Below are 15,923 nucleotides of genomic sequence, written 5' to 3'. Positions count from 1 at the left end.
CATAACATCTCTCCTGTATGTTCCCTCCTCATCACCATTAGTAACAATTGCTGACCAACTGCCATAGACAAGCACAGGCCCCTTAGAAATGGCAGCAATTGGGACAGCTAGGTGGCGCAGTGAGACCCGAGTTCGGTTCTGGCCTCAGACACTTAACACACACACACACACATACACACACACACACACACACACACACACACACAAACTAGCCATGTAACTTTGGGCAAGTTACTTAACCCCAATTGCCCTCCAAAAGGTAAAAAAAAGAAGAAGAAAGAAGTAGCAGCAGTCCCTAAACCAGAGGTGTCAAACACGAACCCTTCTGGCAACTCTCCTGAGTGCAGCCCAAACCAGATTAAAATGTAATTGGGAAATATTTAACAAAAATACAATAGAACATGCTTAATGTTAATATGTGGTTTTCTAAGTCAACATACACCCAACAGGTATCCTTATGTATGATTTAGTGGCCCTGTTTCTATTTGAATTTGATACCATTTCTCTAGAATACCACTCTTGCTTCCATCCTAGCCCACACAACCATCATCTGGGGTTATGGCTCCAGTGGAGAAGGGACCAACCATCCCCACCTGCTGTCAACCAATTGCCATTCACAAGGTAGCTAAAGAAGCATGGTACCCTCAGGGAGAGACAGGAAGCATCTTGCGCCAGGCAAATTAAACACCTCCATCAACTTAACCACTATCTCCCCTCAGTCCCTGATGAAGAAAGCCCAGGATTCAAAGTCCAAGAACCTTGGGAATAATGATGCTTCCAGCCCATTGCCCATAGCCATCATCCTGAGAAACAGCCCCCGTGGAGATGCAGCCTGGTCTCTGCCAGTACTGCAGACACGTCTATAGAAGATCTCATCACCAAAGTCCTTCACACTGTCAAATGGCTCATTATTAGAAACTGATAGGACTTTATCAGTGAAAGTGTCATTAAAGAAGAGGAATTAACATCTGCTTTGCCACTGTCCCCTGAACACCATGGAACCATTCTACATCACTTGCAAATGAAACTTTCCATATGTGCAATCTCCCCTGTTAGAATATCAGTCAGTCAAGAAGCATTTATTGAGCACCTACTATGTTCCAGTCACTGTGTAAAGCTCCCTGAGAGCAGGAACTGTCTTACTTTTCTACTTTTATCCCCAAATATTTGGCACAGCACTTTACACATTTGGTTGTGCTTCAGTCATTTTTCAGTTGTGTCCAACTCTTTATGACCCCATTTGGAGTTTTCTTGGCAGAGATAGTAGAGTGGTTTGCCATTTCCTTCTCCAGTTCATTTGACAGATGAGGAAACTGAGGCAAACAGGACGAAGTAACTTGCCCAGGGCCACACAGCTAGTTATATAAGGTCTGATTTGAATTCAAGAAGATGAGTCTTCCTAGTTCCAGAGGTGGCCCTATATCTAAGGGACTCAAGACCAGAGTTCAAATTTGACCTCACATACTTATTAGCTATGTGACCCTGGACAAGCCACTAAGCCCTGCCTACATAAAACTGTAGAAGGAAATGGCAAACCCCTCTAGTGTCTTTACCAAGAAAACCCCATGGACAGTTGGTCCGTGGGGTCACAAAGAGTCAGACACATCCAAACGACTGAACAAGTAAGGGCAGTCCATGAGCAGTGTTACTTGCAAATTCTTGGGTCTGCCTCTCTTATCTCTCAGCACCAACAATATTTACTGTGAGGAAACTTGCTATTGCTTCTGCTGCTTTGGGGGAGATCAGCAAGACAACCATTACAAGCTACATTCAGGTCTTATACAAGCCATATATGGAGGAATAGGTGTAGCCTATATTAGGCTTAACACAGTAAATGTCACATATTTAGGTCTTGTTTCCTATTCATCCATGTGAGAACACTGCAATTCAACATTCATTTTTTTATTCTTTATGAGTTCCTATTAATATTTTGTTCCTTTTGACTTCTCATAGATGAAATCTATAGTGACTTCTAAAGTGGCCAGCCCAGAGAACTTTTGTGGCAATTTTTGTGGCCATATTGTATGGAAAGCTTTCTCAGCACTCAACTCTTGCTTATTAATTGTTGATAACCAACACAACACATTTTTGTGAACAACCACAAACATTGTAACTCCATTCTGGAACCAACTTGTACATAAAATCCCTGCTTTCAGACACGTTGAAGAATTTGATGTCAGCCTGCTTCATAGAACTGTTATATAGAGACATTCTATTTGTGTCTTAGAGAAAGGAACAATAGAATGTTTGTTGTGTGTTCCCGATGTATGCCTTGCATTAAAGTCTCCATCCTAACACAATGGGCCTATGTATACTTTCAGGACTTCGGGCTTCTTAGGCTCCATATCTCTGCCCAGGGTGCACCCAAGATAGCCAGTATCAAAGGGTTTCAATGAATTCCTGTAATGAATACTTAAAATATAAAATACTTGTATCTATGAATTAATGAGCACAGAAAAGATGTAAATTCAAGTCCATATAGAAGCAAGGGAGACCTCCAGCCAGCAAACTGTCCCATGCCATTCCACACACTGCCCAGATCTATACAGTCTGAAACATATGGCATAGTGCTGAGTGGGTCTCTGACATGGGGTAGGGCCAGAGTTTGCTGCTATTTGTCACTGTCTGGACTCTGCTTCTAATAAAAGACCTTCTCTGAAAGGAAGAATTAATTTAGAAATGAGGAAAGTGCATGGTGTCAAACAGAAGGAGAAGGAGAAAATAGGACTAAGCTATGGCAAAGAAGGGAAAGATTGAGGAGGGCCATTGGCTCTATATGCATCTTAAAGCAGACCCAGACTGATGCACCATGTAACAGCCAGAACCCTAGCACACCCAGGATGGTCTGCTAGCACAGGTTCTTTGGTCTGCTTTTAAAGGGGTTAACAATCTTTAATTCCATTCACTAGTTCAGGGGAAAGGTCAGCACCCTGAATGTGAAGAAAATATAGGCAGAGAAAATACAAGCAAAGAAATGAGCACAAAGACCAATGGACAAAGCTCTAGATGTCTGAACATAGCAATATTGCTATATGCTTTACATACATCACTGGGTCGAGGGAGCACAGATATCTAAGCAGTCAGGGGGCTCTCAACATATGACTACTCAGAGTCTCGACCAGGAAATCAAAAGATCCTTTTCATGAGCGAACCACCAAAGGAAAATGCCAACCTCCCAGAATATATAACAAAGACTCAGACCCTAATTGGTTCAGAGCCAGAAGGCAGAAACCTATGTGACTCAGCACAGCTCTGAATTATCAGGGTTCAAAGGAGATTGATCCTTCAGATGTTTATAATTTAGTCTGAGTCTAGGAAACTGAACTCTAAAAAGAAAACAAGAAAAATCTCACCTTGCTTGTGCTTACATGCCACTAGTTTGCCTTACCCCCTCAAGGACTGAGGGAAGTACTAAAAAAAGATTGGCTCTTTCCCCAGCTTCCTTCCTTCTGGTGCTTGCTTATTGACAGCTACTGTAATAAACTCTGCCATTTCTTTGCCCAAATATTTTTGGTAACCTGAATTTTGCCTCAGTCACCAAAAAAAGAAGACAGGTGTTAGCAAGAGATAAATATAAATGTAAATTAAAGAGTCAAACTTTCTACCTAAATATTGGGAAATTTTCCTAGTTGGGGCTCAAAACAATTGTAATGGTATTTCTAGCTTTTAATTTAGTTATTGTGCAATTGGGTCTGACTCTGCATAACCCCATGTGGAGTTTTCTTGACCAAGATACTGGAGTGGTTTTCCATTTCCTTCCCTAACTCATTTTACAGATGAGAAAACTGAAGCAGAGTAAAATGATTTGCCCAAGGTCACATGGCTAATCAATGTTAAGTGTCTGAGGCCGGATTTGACCTCAGGTCCTCCCGATTCCAGGGCCAGTGTTCTATTCACTGTGCCACCTAGCCGCCCCAGAAATAATTTAATCACAGAATCTAGATGTGGAAGGGTCCTCAGAGATCACATAGTCCAATTGCCTCACTTTGATAAAGAAAATGATTCCCAGAGGGAAGTGACATCCAAAGTCTGGCCATGGTAACTGTGACATGCAGTCACCTGGTATGGCTCAGTAATATAACACAGTGCTAGTCTGGCAAAGGTGTCCTTTTATTGGTTAAAAGATTTCTGTACAAAGTAGGGAAGGAGGTGGGTATTATCTATGCCAAGGATTGCTGGTTTAATGTTAGTGTTTTTATTTCTTCATAAAGTTTTCCCCCTTCCACATCCCTTCCTATTTAGTTTGCCCTTGAGTTCATTTCAATCTGATTTCACCTATATAAGAACACTGGGGGTGAGGGGAGAGAGCAGAGACAAGTAATGTATTTTGTTCTAGGCACTCCCTAAAGAGGATTACTGGGTATTAATGCCCTCTAAAATTACCATTCTATGTTAAAGGATATAAACAGTTTTCAAAAGAAGAAATGCAATCCAATCTATCAATAACCATATTAACAATACTCTAATCAGAGAAAAATAAATGAAAACAATTCTGAGGTTTTACTTTATGCCTATCAAATTGGCAAAGATGATAAAAGCTTAAAATAGTCAAAATGTTGTAGGTATGGAAAGACAGGCACACACATATACTGCTGATAGAAAGTTCAAAAGAAAAAGTGACTAAAATATTCATATTCTTTGACCCAGAGATCCTGTCACTGGGTATATACTCCAGGGAGGTCAATGACATACAGATAGTTTACATATAAACAAAAAATATTCCTAGCAGTACTGTTTCTGGTAGCACAAACTAGAAACAAAGTGAGCATCTGTCAGCTGGGGAGTGACTGAACAAATTGCGATATATGAATGACATAGAATATTATCATGTCATAAAAAACAGCAAATATGAAGAATTTAAGGAATAGGAAAAGACAGATATGAAGTGAAGAAAGCAGAAAAATTAAATATGCACTAACTACAACAATATAAATGAATATAATACTAAAAGAACTCAGAGCAAATGTGATGGTCAATTTTAGTTTCAGATGAGTGATGTTAGAACACACTTTTTTCAGGGTAATGGACTACTGGGGTAGAATGTTACATACCCTCTGTCACAATCAGTGTATCAGATGGTTTTGGTTAACTGATTTTTTTCTGTTATAAGAGAGGGTACTGAGGAAAGGGGGATTATTGGGAAATGAATGTGATATAAAAATTCAAGTATTTTAAAACGTTTTAAATGACTACTCTAGTGAGGTATGCAAGTATCATATCATCAAATGCTGTTTAACCAGAATGAGGAGAAAAAGCAAAATTAAATGATTGATATGTCTATGTTTTTAGTTATAGATTTTTTAAAAAACGTATCAATGGCAAAGAAAGTATCATGGGTGAATTTTGTGTACTATTAGATCAGTTTCACCATTGAAATGCCAAGGAACAGTAGCTCATAGGAACCACCAAGTGGTTACATAGGGACATTACAAATTGGTTGCCTATGTATGATGCCTTCTAATCCCCGGGCTTTCAAACTCTCTTCCAAATCATGGCATATCTTTCATGTGTTTATAGTTATAGGACAAATACAATATGACTTGGTCTTAGGTGTCCCCTTATATTTCTTCAGTGACAGTGACAGAGTGAAAGTAAAGGGGGGAAAGGAGGCTAAGGATCACACAGTTCTTAGACCACCTATAAACATGAACTTGACTGTGGGCGCTCTAAATGTGAGATCTTTGTCCCGTAACTTTTGAATGAACTACTGGAAGAACAAAATAATATTAATGATGACATTTTAATACAAATGAGTCCACAAGACAACAGGTAGTCTCAGCTAGTCATTTAGTTAATACGCATTTATTAAATGCCTACCATGTGTCAGGCCCTGTACTAAGCATACAAAAAGAGGCAAAAGACAGTCCCTGCCCCCAAGGAGATAACAATCTAATGGAGGAGACAGCAAGCAAACAAATATATACAAACCAGCTGTGTACAGGATAAATAGGAAAAAAATTATAAGAGAGAAGGCACTAGAATTAAGAGAGATTGGGAAAAGCTTTGTGCAGAAGATTGGATTTTTGTCAGAACTTAAATGAATCCAGGCAAGTCAGTAGGTGAAGATGAGGAGGGAGAGCATTCCTGCCATGAGAGATAAACAGAGAAAATTCCCAGAGCCAAGAGATGGAGTGACTTGTTCATGAAACAGGCAGCAGGCCAGTGTCACTAGGCCAGTGTAAGAAGATTGTAAGGGTGATAGGGGACTAGGTCATGAAGGGCTTTGCATGCCAAAAAGAGCAATTTGTACTTGGTACTACAGGAAATAGGGAGCCACTGGAGTTTATTGAGGGGAAGAGGTGTGACATGATCATACTCATGCTTTAGGAAAATCACTTTAGTGACTTAATGGAAGATAGATTATAGTGGGGAGAGACTTGGCAGGCAGACACACACCCCCCAGCAGCTGTTGCAATAATTCAGGCATGAGTGATGAAGTCCTGCACCATAGTGGTGTCAATGTCAGAGGAGAGAGGAGAGGTATATTTGAGAGAAATTGCAATGGTGAAATCAACAAGCCTTGGCAACAGATTATATTGGTGGTGGGTAGGGGTGAAAGATAGTGAAGAATCCAGGATAACATTTAAGCAGTGAAAGGATGGTGTTGCCCTCAACAGTAATAGGGAAGGTAGGAGAGGGGAAGGATTTAGGAGGAAAAATGAAGTATTCTCTTTTTTAGACATTGAGTTTAGCATGTCTATTGAACATCCAGTTTGATATATCTGAAAGACAATTGGAGATGTGAGATTGGAAGTTAGCAAAAAGGTTGGGGCAGAGAGGTGGATCTGAGAATCATCAGCGTAGAGATGATAATTAAATCCATGGGAGGTAATGAGAGGGAGAGGAGAAGAGCGCTGATGAAAAAACCCTTCAGTTAAAGGGTATGATCTAGAGGAGGATTCAGCAAAGGAGACCAAAAAGTTTCTATTGGGTAGGTAGGAGGAAAACTAGGAGAGAGGGCTGTCCCAAAAACCTAGAGAGAAGAGAGTATAGAGAAGAAGAGAGTGATAAATAGCGTCTGAGGCTGCAGAGAGGTCAAGGAGAATGACGATTGAGAAAAGGCCATGGGATTTGGAGATCAGTAGTAACTTTGGTGAGAGAAGTTTTGGTGGAACGATGAGGTCAGAAGTCAAACTGTGAGGGGTTAAGAAGAGACTGAAAGGAGAGAAAGTTAAAACAACCATTGCAGACATCCCTTTCGAGGAGGTTAGGCACAAAGGGCAGATAAAGTATAGCATTATAGTTAGTGGGAATGGAAGCATCAAGTGCAGGGTGGTTTTTTTTCAGGATGGAGGAAATAGGGGAATGTTTGTAGGCAGGAGGGAAGGAGTCAATAGAGAAGGAGAGATAAAAAATAAATTACTGGGGATGACAGATGGAGCAGTCTGTTGGAGGAGACAAGATAGAGGCATTAGCCTTGGTAACGAGCAAGGTCACTTCATCATGTAAGACATGGGTGAAGGAGGAAATGGTGGCAGAAGACACCTCAATGATAGGAGATGAGGAAGAGTGGAGAAGAGGGAGGTCATGATGAATGGCCTTAATTTTTTCTGTAAAATATGAGGCATGGTTCTCAGCTGAGAGAGTGAGGGAATGAGGAGCTATGGGAAGTTTGAGGAGGAATTAAAAGGTTTGGAAGAACTGCTGTGGAGAGTGGGAGAGTAAGTTGACAAGGGAGGTATAGGAGGATTGCTGAATGGCAGTGAGAGCCCAGGTGAGGTTATTTAAAATAATTTTGTAGTGGACCCAATCCGAATGGTTGGGTTATTTTCTCCACCTTTGTTTAGCAACAGGTGTGTAGGAGGGAAGATGGTGAATAATGGGAGTGATCCAAGGCTTAGGCTTGTCAGAGTACCATCAGCAACATGATAATGGGGTAGGGACTCAAAAGAAGAGGACAGGGTAGAGTGTAATTGGTTAACCAAGAAGGGAGGAAAGGAGAGAGTGGCTAGTGCACTGACCTAAGACAGATTGAGAATGACCAGGACTCAGAGACCGGACTGACCCAAAGAGGAAAAAGAGGTAACCAAGGGAGGTATAAGAAGCAGGCAAATAGCAATGGTGCAGGCAGAGAAGATGTCAGTTAAATACAATGTTTCTTATTGCTGTGTTCCTCTGCCTTAGGAGACCTTACTGGGTATTTTGGTAGAATTCTGTAGCACTTTTTTCCTCATCCTAACGTCCTCATCCAACACATGTTGGTACAAAGACTGCATGTTTATATTTATGGTGATTGTTTTGTAAGGGCTTGTCATAAACTGGATGGATTGGAAGAGAACTGAGGAATTGAAGGATTGATATCATGGTGTGGGTGAAGAGCAGGGTTTGGTAAGGGAAGGCAGAGGGAGAGGTGGAAAGCTAATAGATAATGGGATCTTGGAATTCTTAAACATGGATGTAGTGCATTTGTTGGTGATGGCAAGATCAAGGTTATGACCATCTTTGTGTCAGGCAGAAGGTGGGGTGGAGGAGTAGCTCATGGGAAGTGAGTAGGTTGAGGAACTGAGTGGTTAGTGTGTTTCAGGAAGAATTAATATGTCTATTTAAGTCCCCTGGTATGAGGGCAAGAGTTGGGGAAGAAAAAAAATTGCAAACTCTGTACTGAACTCATTGAGATAGGATGACCTGGAGGTCTATAGATAGCAATGATCAGGATTTTGATTCTGTGGTAGAAATGAAATGCATGAATATCAAAAGAGAAAATGAATGATGGAGATAGGAGGAAAACCCAGAAGTGGCAAAGGGGAGTAAGGAGTATTCCAATTTCCCTACCTCAATTAGTGAACCAAGGGGAATGAGTGAAGGTGGAGCCAATAATGGAAAGAATGGCCAGGGAGACTGTGTCATTGGGAGGCAGGGAAGAGGGAAGGGAGCCAAGTTTCAGTAAGAGCTAAAGGTGCAAGGAGAGGGAGAGGGAAAGATTTCAGATGAAAGGAAGTTTGTTGCTGTGGAACAGACACTCCAGAGGGCACAGTGGAAGGGGTGGATGAGATTTGGTTTGGATTTTGGGATGGGAGAGTTGAGGGGTATAGGAATAATGCATCAGGTAGTGGGAGTGGGGAATGGGGAATGATGAACAGGGCTGCAAATCATTGGGATGTGTAGGATCTGATCAGCTATAAGAATGTTCATCACTGAGTTGAAGGTGTAACTCTTCTAAATGTAAGGATAGTGTAAGGGTCTCCTTGGGAAAGCAAGTAAAAGAGTTGGTCCAGTTCATTTTATCATGAGTCCAAGGGCAACAAGAAATAGTTCAATGGCACACTTGGTCATCTGGCTTTGCAGAGCTTATAATGAGCACTTGCAAAATAATCACCATGAATAATAAATATGCAGCTTTTGTACCAACATGTGTTACATAGGATGAGGAAACAAAGTGCTACAGAATTCTACCAAAATACTCTCCTAAACCAGGAGAACACAACCACGATAAGAAGCCTTGTATTTAACTGACAACTTGACTGCCTGGACCACTGCTATTTGCCTGCTTCTTAGACCTCTTGGTCACCTCTTTTTCCTCTTTGGATCAGTCTGCTCTCTGGGTCCTGGTCATTCCCAATCTGGCCTAGGCCATTTATGACACATTCTATATTTGCTAGGTTAGAACCAGGCTCAAATTGTTGCATCCATTTCTAGAGTTCCATGGGATATTTTCTAAGGGAAGTTAAGTTCTGGTTTTATTTACATATTGACTCATTTTTTAAAATTTATTTTTAGTTTTCAACATTTGCTTCCGTAAGTTTTTAATTTTCTCTCCCTCCCTCTCCCCTCCCCAAGATGGCATGCAATCTGATACAGGCTCTACATATCCATTCTTATTAAACATATTTTCACATTAGTCATGTTGTAAAGAAGAATTAGAATGGGAGGAACCATGAGAAAGAAACTAAACAAAACAAATCCAAAAAAGAGAGCAAATAGTATGCTTCGATCTGCATTCAGACTCCATATTTCTTTCTCTGGATGTGGATGGAATTTTGACTCATTTTTAAAACAATTAAGCAAAATTATAAACAGCAATGATAACTAATATTATGAGACTAAGAGCCTTGATTAAAACAAGACTAAAATGGGATTGATTGAGGCAGTGTGGTTATGTGGAAAAAGTACCAGATTTGGCATCAAAAGACTTGGATTCAAGCCCTTCTGCCTCTCACAGTGTCACTTTGTCCAACTCTATGTGCTGCTATGCCTTTCATAAACAGAAACAGAGCATTCCAAATAGTTTTAATAAAATAACCAAGACCAGAGAGGTGGAGAATGGAGACATCAAAGCAGACCTTAGTGGAGGCATAAGCTTAATGACCAACATAACATATCCTCTCCCCAAGAGGACAGCAGCCCTCAATGTTTCTGTTTGCTCTTCTTTGATTTCTCATTTTTAGAATCCTCGTATCGCAGCGGTGGCTCTGTTAACTATCTCTCAATATGCTAAATGTTCTCAGTGCTGTCAAGAAAGAACACCACTGTTCCTACTGTAAGCAGCACTAGAACTCTACGCACAATATGCTATGAAACAATACACTATAATTACAGATCCTGTGTATTTACATAGAGGCATCTCACATAAAGATGCTTTATATTTTGGTTTTGGTTTCTACTTTATTTTCTATGTTTTCCAAAATAGTTGACTAGACAAAATGGATACCATCCAGAAGGGCAGTATCTAGGTAACAGATCTGGGGGAATTAACCTGAGGAAGTATAACTCAAGTACTCTAGGTAATACTTTTCATTTCTGTTAACTTATTTAGTTGCTTGCATCTTCATTTCTTTCAGGCTCTGCACTAAATTAATAGTCAGGTAATATGGTACCTATTTCCAGCAGGATGACTAGGCAACTGATATTTTATCGACAGATCAGTTCATTGTACTCCCTCTATTTCCATGGGAGCCAAAGTTGGCCAACTGCAAACTATCTATAATGTTCAGGACCAAAAGTCCTCCATTCGAAAATCTCTGAAGATTACAAATCATCTGATTATTGCCCTGCTATTCCTCTCATAAACAGAAAAGAACACTCCAAACAGTTTTAATAAAATAACCAAGTCAGGAGAGGTGCAGAATGGAACCCTCTATAATAGAAAATCCAATGTGTTAGTCCTGGCTGCTTCGGAACCATTGAACTTTTTTTAAGAAGATCTATTTTTCCCTTCTCTGAATTGAATGGTGACTGAAGTAGAGGGTAGGAGCTGACTTGTTACCATACAGAGCTAACTGTAAAGGGGCTACTGGCCCCCATACAATCTAGTCAGCTGCAAAGATAGCTACTGATGGTTGGAGAACCCTGATAGCTTATTTTACTCTATGAAATCTGTTTTAAAAATCATTATCACAAGTAGAAAATGACTCAGGTTTACCTAGAGAACTTCATCTGAAAATGGTATGGGGGTTTTAGTAAACTTCAGGCTCAGTATTAGTCAACAATGTGATATGTCCATCAAGAAAACAAGCATACTATCTTAGGGCATTTAGTCACCTTGTGGCCCCACATTGAAAGATTTAAGAAATAAAGGAGTGATAGTTCCTATCTTCCTCTGCCGCGCTTAAATCATATATGGAGTATTGTGTTCCATTCTGGGCCCCAAATTTTAGGAAAGGCATTGATGGGAAGGGGAAGAAGGAATAAGCATTTATTAGGCACTATTATTCTGGCTTATTATATTTATAAAGCACTTAGTACAGTGTCTAATAAATTCCTTTTCTGATCACATCAAAAATTTGACTCCTCACTACCCACAAGCTACAAACTCATTTCTACATTAATCCCCCTCACATACTACATTTCAGCCCCAAAAAGCCTCTTTATTTCTGCCTTTTAGAATCCCTAACTATAGCCAGCTCTAGTTCCACCTCCTAAAGGAAGATTCCCATTCCCCTGTTAGCACTCTCCCTCAACCTCAGAAATTATCATGTATATAGTTCATCTTGTCTTCATGTGTGTGTTTTCTCCTGGTAAAATGTAAGCTCCTTGAGGGCAGGAATTAGTTTGTTTTTGTCTTTGTATTCCCAGAGCCTAGTACAATCCTTACATAGTAAGGACTTAATAAATATTTGTCCAGTGGTGCTTGGGAAGGACTGCAACATTTCTATATGGTCTATGGGAACAGATATCCTCTGTGTTTCAAGAATCTGAGGCAGTTAATCCCCTTTCAGGAAGCCATATGCTCTTTTTTTTTCTTTTTGGAGGGGATAAGGCTAGGCAGTTGGGGCTAAGTGACTTGCCCAAGGTCACACAGCTAGTAAGTGTGTCAAGTGTCTAAGGTCACATTTGAACTTAGGTCCTCCTGACTCCAGGGCTGATGCTCTATCCACTGCAGCCCAGTTACATTCTCTTAAAAGCAGAGTATCTGATGAATTGCCTTGTTGACAGTTTCATTGAAAGGGACTTAATTCAGGTTAATAAGAAAGAACTAGTTTCTGTGGTAGAAAGGATGGGAACCTCAGAAAATGATCACATCATCTTGCTAGGAATGAAGCAAGGGCATTCTTGGCCTAAGCAAGCATTTGAGCTAAACGTTCAGAAACCCAGTTTCAAGGAACTCAGAGCAGAGATAACTGAGATACATATGATCCCCTCCAGAGATCACATATCTCAAAAAAGATAAGAGAGACGAGAATAAGAAAAGAAATGTGACTATGATCTCATGCACAAGAAGGAAGAAAGTGTCTACACAGATGAAAAGGAAATGAACTTAAATGAAAAGACACCACAAGATCTCAACAAGATGGCACAAAGGAGCTCTCTGATGAGCTCAGGTTTCTATATTTAATAAACATTTACTGATAAGCTACCTTGTGTGATGGTGCAGGGGATAGAATGCTGGGCCTGGAGTCAGGAAGACCTGAGTTCAAATCCAGCCTCAGACATTTCCTAGCTGGGTGACCCTGGGCAAGTCACTTCCCCCCTCTGCCTCAGTTGGCACCACTGTAAAAATCATATGGCAGTGTTCTCTGTTATACCATTTTGAGATGAGGAGGAGGAGGAGGGAGGGTATAAACATTTATAAAATGCCTACTATGCACCAGGCATAAAAATATTATCTCATTTGATCATCATAACAACTCTGGGAGGTCAGTGTTTGTTATTATCATCCTCATTTTACAGTGGAGGAAACTGAGGCAGAGAGCAGTTAGGTCACAGAGATAGGGAATGACTGAGACTGGATTTGAACTCAGATCTTCCTGACTCCAGGCCCAGGATTCTATCCACTGCACCATCTAGTTGCCTCATGAGGCTATCTGGCTAGCACTGAGTATGAGTTCAGTCCACATCAGGAGGGCAGAATACTAGTTATTTACCAAACCAGTGGCCCTGCTCCTTCCACTATCTGCCTATAACTTCATTCTCTTGTTTCAAGTTACCACCTGAGGAAGTTAATGAGCCTTCCCACTTTACTTAGTCATAGGAGCCTGGAGGATGAGGCTTGCAGTCAAGTGGGAGGGGGTATGGTTCCATGGGAAGAGTGGTGGATTTGGACAGAAAGGACTTAGGTTCCAATCCTGGCCCTGCCCCTTTTTTACATGTGTGACTTCCCTGGGCCTCAATTTCCTCAGCTGTAAACAAGGAGGTTGGATACCAGATATCCAATAAAATCCCTTTGAACACTAGCTCTAGAATTAATGAACTAATGAACTTATGAACTAATTGTTGTATGGATATGAACTAATTCTTTTTTTTGGAGGGGGGAAGGCAGGGCAATTGGGGTTAAGAGACTTGCCCAAGGTCACACAGCTAGTAAGTGTCAAGTGTCTGAGGTTAGATTTGAATTCAGGTTCTCCTGAATCCAGGGCCGGTGCTCTATTGACTGTGACACCTAGCTGTCCCAACTAATTCTTTCCCCCATGATGTGATGAGTAAACCTCCAGCTCCTGCTCTTCCATTCCCTAAATTCAAAGTCACCATCTGCTACAGTGAAAATCACTTCTTTGCTATTTGTCTTCCCTTTTTCTTAGCCCTCTCCCCCTCAGCTCTCCTCTTCACAGGCCAGATTCCCTGCTCCCCTTCCATTTCCTTGTGCTCTCTGTTGGTAACAAACTCTTCTCCATCCTAGATCTCTTTGCTTTCCATCCTCTGGCACTAATGGAAAAGTGTCTTTCCGAAAGACATTGCATCCCACCTCCTCCTCCCCTTCCCTGTACGGGGTGCTCCATTTCTCATGGCCCCCAACATACTTGGTCGGGAGAAAGAGCAAACATACCCTTTGCATTTCACCACCACTTCCAGACAATTTCTTTGCCCCATCACTCAATTAACATGCATGTCTTTGGTCATCTTTGCCAAGTTGCTGGGTATGAAGTAAAACCTTAGAGCTGTTTTAATTTACATTCTATATGTTTTTCATGACTTCACATGTATAATGGGTATAATATTGCTTGCCTTCTCAATGGGTGGGAGAGGGGTTGGAGGAAGGGAGAGAATTTGAAACTCAAAATTTTTAAAAATTAGTGTTAGAAATTAATCAATTGATTTTGAAATTTTACGTTTATATTCTTTTTAGTGATTCAGAGTAATCCTTGACATAGTTTACCTTCCATAGTTTGAAGTTCATCTTTTGAGAATTATATTTTCATATTCTTTTTTTATCCATTAAGGGTCTTAAGACCTTTATCAGAGATATTCGATGCAAAAAATTTTCCAGATCAAGTTGCTTTTCTTATTCTAGCTTAATTGATTTTGTTCATGCAAAAGCTTTTCAATTTAATCTAATTGGAATTATTTTTTTCTTTTGTGACCGCCTTTATCTCTTGTTTGGCTAAGAAATCTCCCCCTTAGCCATAGATGTGAAAGATAGTCTCATCTATTTTCCTCCAATTTCTAAAATTATGCGAATTTATATTTGTCAAGTATCTGTGTGGAGTTTATTGTGATGAATGGTTCACCTTCATATCTACTCATGTACTTTTGAACACTGCTGGAGAAAATCATGTAACTGTGCCAACTACAAATTGATTATATGTAATTTCAGCAGGGTCTTCATTGTGACATTTCAATTCAATAAACATCTATGAAGTACCTATTATGTGCCAGGTTGAATCTCTATTACCCTTCCTGGCTATTCCGGAACTTTTCTATTTGCAAACTCCTTATACTACCCTCCCCACCTCCTTCTCAGCAAAAGACCTACTTTACTGAAAAAAATAAGCCATCCACCAGGAACTTTCTCTTCTCTACACCATACTTCAAAAGCCTTCTGTGTCATTCCTTTTTCCCTTCTCCTTTGCTCCAGTCTCTGAGGAAGAGGTGGCCCTTCTCATTGCCAAGACCAACTCCTCCAATTGTATGCTTGAGCACATCTTTTCTCAGAGTTTTTCCCCTCAATAATTTTCTATATTCCACTCACTTTCCATTTCTCTTTACCCATGGACTTTTTCTCTACTGTATTCTACAAACATGTCCAGGTCTCCCTCAACCTTTAAAGACCTTTAAGTGACACTGCTGTCCAATCAAGATATAAGTTTGGCTGTGAAAATAAGTTTTCTGAGATTCCATTTCCTCCCACTAACTTATCAGGCCTTGCAATCTTGCCTTCTAATCCCTCACTGTTCTGAACTGATCTCTCCCAAGTTTACTAATGATCTCAACTGTTAAATGCAATGGCCTTTTATCCCCATTCTACTTGACCTTTCTGTAGCTTCTGAGAGTCAATCACCCCTTTCTAGATACTCTCTCCTCCCTTGGATCCCATGACACTGCTCTCTCTCTCTCTCTCTCTCTCTCTCTCCTCTGTCTCTCTGCCTCTCTGTGTCTCTCTATCTCTGTCTCTGTCTTTCTATCTCTGTCTCTCTCTCTCTTTCTTCTCCTCCGGTCTGTTCCTTCTTTCACCCATTATAATGGATATCCCCCAAGGCTTTGTATTTAACCCTTTTCTTTTCTGTCTCTATACGCTCTCAATGATGTTAACTGCTTCCATGTGTTCATTT

The sequence above is a fragment of the Petaurus breviceps genome, unplaced genomic scaffold, assembly GCF_028583685.1.
Source record: "Petaurus breviceps papuanus isolate PSGF00001 unplaced genomic scaffold, PetGlider_PUasm1.0 89821, whole genome shotgun sequence".
Lineage (NCBI taxonomy): Eukaryota > Metazoa > Chordata > Mammalia > Diprotodontia > Petauridae > Petaurus > Petaurus breviceps.
This window is presented reverse-complemented; position numbering follows the sequence as displayed.